Genomic DNA, 4299 nt, shown 5'->3' with positions numbered 1-4299 from the left:
AGAATATACAATGTTTCGACCATCACATGGTCTTTTTCAAGCATGTGATGATCGAAACGTTGCATATTCTCATGGCGAAATAAACTTCTGCATTTTCTTTCACCTGGATTGGATGCTGCTCGTTTTCATTTTCTTGGGATTGCTGATGTCCAACTGGGTCTTTGGACATTGAGCGTGCATCTCCTTGATCCTGGAAGTGCTGTCAGCTATCTTCTTGTATGTTTACCTGTGGATTTAGTCAAGTCCACGTGGAAAAATCCGCAGCAGAATCCGCAACATGTGCACATACCCTAAAAGTATGCAAAAATTCCACAGTATTACAGAAAAGCAACTAAGGTCAGACTCCAGCGTGAGAGGCTAATGAGAGAAGATCTGCAGGGGGAATGAAGGGTCTTAGTCCCCGCTCACACAAGCGTATAACACGGCTGAGTGCTATGTGATGTTTTATTGCATAACACTCAGCACAGTGTTATACTATGGGGCATCACAGATCTGTCATTTTTTCTACAGACCGAATTCGTCTGTGGAAAAATAAGCTGCAGCATGCCGCGAGTGGCTCTGGAATTCGGATCACACGGACCCATTCAAATCTATGGATGCGTGTGAAACATCAAGCTGCACTCCGCTGTCAGCAAAGTGCAGTCCGAATCCACGACCTCAGACAATGGAGAAATTAAGTTCCCTGTCTTCTCAATGTGCTCCGATTATCTCACGCCAGAGAATCAGATGACACTTCGAGGAGAGTTTGAGCCGTGTGTCAGTAGCATAATTGAGCCGAATCTCTCACATGAGAATCATCACTCGTGTGACCCCGGCCATACACTTTTGTCAGCTGGACAATTCTTTTATATACCTTAATTATTCCTAATATTCCCAAAGACTTTGTAATATAAGTATCCTTCTTCCCAAACCCACTGACCTCAGCAGGGCCGCTATCACGGCGTTACTGCCCTTACTGGATGGGGCCCGATGAGCAGAGGGGCCCCGGTCACCATGTGGTGGTAAAATGTGGTCTGGTCATGGCGTGATGGTCCCGCTCTCGGACCACAACCTTCTTTCCTTCTCTGTCAAGAATTGTCTCCTCACCCAGAACACCCCCACTTACCACACTTATCGGAATACACGTACCATTAATACCCAACAGCTTAGGGACAATCTCCACACATCTTTAGCCCCCATCTCCACCCTCTCCTGTCCAGACATAGCATTGTCACACTTCAATAATACCCTGAAGAATGCCCTAGATGAAGCAGCACCTTCTATACGCAGAAAGACCCGACACAGACAACGGCAGCCCTGGCACACAACGCAAACACGCTTTCTTCAGCGCTGCTCGAGGTGTGCAGAGCGGCAGTGGAGAAAATCTCTCTTAGCAGAAGACTTCATCCACTATAAGTTCATGCTCAAAACCTATAACTCTGCCCTTCATCTGGCCAAACAATCCTACTTCACCACCCTCATCACCTCACTATCCAACAACCCAAGACGACTTTTTGAAACCTTAAACTCCCTCCTGAAACCTAAAGTACAGGCCCCCATCACCAACCTCAGCGGTGAGGATCTGGCCACTTATTTCCTAGAAAAAATCAACCACATCCATCAGGATATCTCAGCCTAATCTCCTCAGTGCCTGGATCCCCTTCCCTGCCACACCTCAAGCTCACTAGACATCTTTGAGCCTGTTTCAGAAGAAGAAGTTTCCAAGCTCCTCGCTTCTGCTCGGCCTACAACCTGCAACAGTGACCCTATTCCTTCACAGCTCCTGCAGTCTCTCTCACCAGTGGTCACCACTCACCTGACTAAAATATTTAACCTCTCTCTTTCTTCAGGTATATTTCCCTCCTCATTTAAACATGCCATCATAACCCCTTTACTTAAAAAGCCATCCCTGGACCAGAACTGCACTGCTAACTACAGACCTGTCTCTAACCTTCCCTTCATCTCTAAACTCCTGGAACGCCTGGTCCACTCCCGTCTAATCCGCTATCTCTTGGATAACTCTCTTCTCGACCCCTTACAATCTGGTTTCCGCTCTTTACACTCTACTGAAACTGCCCTCACTAAAGTCTCTAATGATTTAATAACAGCTAAATCGAAAGGTCATTGCTCCCTGCTGATTCTCCTGGATCTCTCTGCCGCATTTGACACTGTGGATCACCAGCTCCTCCTCACTATGCTCTGCTCTATAGGCCTCAAGGACACAGCCTCTCCTGGTTCTCCTCCTACCTCTCTGACCGCTCCTTCACTGTATCTTTTTCCGGCTCCTCTTCCTCTTCTCGTCCCCTTACTATCGGGGTCCCGCAGGGCTCAGTCCTAGGCCCCCTCCTCTTCTCTTTATACACTGCCCCTATTGGACAAACAATCAGCAGATTTGGGTTCCAGTATCATCTCTATGCTGATGACACCCAATTATACACTTCTTCCCCTGACATCACCCCTACCCTAATTCAAAATACCAAGGATTGTCTGTCTGCTGTCTCTAGCATCATGTCCTCCCTCTATCTGAAACTAAATCTCTCTAAAACTGAACTTCTTGTGTTTCTCCCCTCTACTAACCTCACTCTACCTAACATCGAAATAACCCTGGAGGGTTCAACCATAACTCCCAAGCAGCATGCCCGCTGTCTTGGGGTCATATTCGACACTGAACTTTCCTTTATTCCGTACATCCGATCACTCAGTCGCTCTTGTCACCTGCATCTTAAAAACATCTCCAGAATCCGACCTTTTCTCACCTTTGACACTGCTAAGACTCTTACTGTCGCTCTTATTCATTCTCGCCTGGACTACTGCAACTCTCTTCTGATCGGTCTCCCTCTTACCAAACTTTCTCCTCTCCAATCCATCTTGAATGCGGCAGCCAGGGTCATATTTCTGTCCAGCCGCTTCACCGATGCCTCCATCTTGTGCCAGTCATTACACTGGCTACCTATTCGCTACAGGGTCCAGTATAAACTCATCTCTCTCACCCACAAAGCTCTACACTGTTCTGCACCGCCTTATATCTCCTCTCTCATCTCTGTCTATCGCCCTACACGTGCCCTCCGTTCTACAAATGACCTAAGACTAACATCCCCCGTAATCCGAACCTCGCACCTCCGCCTCCAAGACTTCTCTCGTGCTGCTCCAGCTCTCTGGAATGCACTTCCCCAGGCGATCAGACTGATACCTAGCCCTGACCTATTCAAGCGCGCTTTGAAAACCCATCTCTTCAAACAAGCCTACCACATCAACTACCCAGCAAGCTAACTTTGCCCTGTTCCCTCCTTCCAAATATTATTCTGAATCTGCACCCTACTATTCATCTGTCTCCACACCCTCCATGCACACGATAACTGCACTTGACACTTGACTATTGCACTTAAACACACGGGCTGATGACCGGATCATGCAGCTTTATATGAAAATCCCTATTATAATTGCCAGACCTGAATTAACAAGCATTTCTCACCTACTGTGTCCCCCCATTTCCTTGTAGATTGTAAGCTTGCGAGCAGGGACCTCACTCCTAATGTCACTGTTTGAATTGTCTTAACTTGTATTGAATTTATTGTCTGTACATGTCCCCGCTTAATTGTAAAGTGCTGCGGAATATGTTGGCGCTATATAAATAAAAATTATTATTATTATTATTATTTGTTCCTTGGACTGTATGTGGGATTTCAGTTCACCATGTGGTGGTAATATGGTGTCTGGTCACAGTGCGGTGGTATTAGTCCCATGGATGTGGCATTATCCGTAATTTTAAAAATGGAAAAATGTATAAAAATATACCAAAATTGTATTGGATATCTTAGTAAATGTTTAGTGAGTTACAGTAGAGTAGGGCCCGGCCAAAAGAGTCTGCTTTGTCGTGGTGGCGGATTAAAAACTCTTTTGGTCAAAGCAAAAGCTGCCTGCTATGTATGTGGTGATGGGAACTGTTAAAGGGAATCTGTCCCCCCTTTTCTGAGATATCATATAATATCATTCAATTGGGTGTCACATAAGGATTCTCTTCGTACTTTTGCTTCCCCCTGACCCTGCACCTTTCATGCATAAATACCTTGTTTATATCGGTTCAGATGTATGTAAACTGCCGCTGACCGGTCCGCTGGGCGGGGCTTATTCACCTGCTCCCCCCTCCCTGTCTTGCTCTACACAAGAAGAAACGCGCAGAACAGCAGCAGGGACGCGCAGTCACACAGGCTGTGACACTACTCACCCCGCCCACCGTCAGTGAGCAGCAGCAGAGCCAGGAGCAGAGCATCGGATCCCTCCCCTCCACTGCTGTGACCACGCCTCTTACGTCACGTTCCT

The sequence above is a fragment of the Dendrobates tinctorius genome, unplaced genomic scaffold (genome assembly GCF_039654945.1).
Source record: "Dendrobates tinctorius isolate UK_male_01 unplaced genomic scaffold, ASM3965494v1 ptg000049l, whole genome shotgun sequence".
NCBI lineage: Eukaryota > Metazoa > Chordata > Amphibia > Anura > Dendrobatidae > Dendrobates > Dendrobates tinctorius.
Note: the sequence above shows the minus strand (reverse complement) of the source record.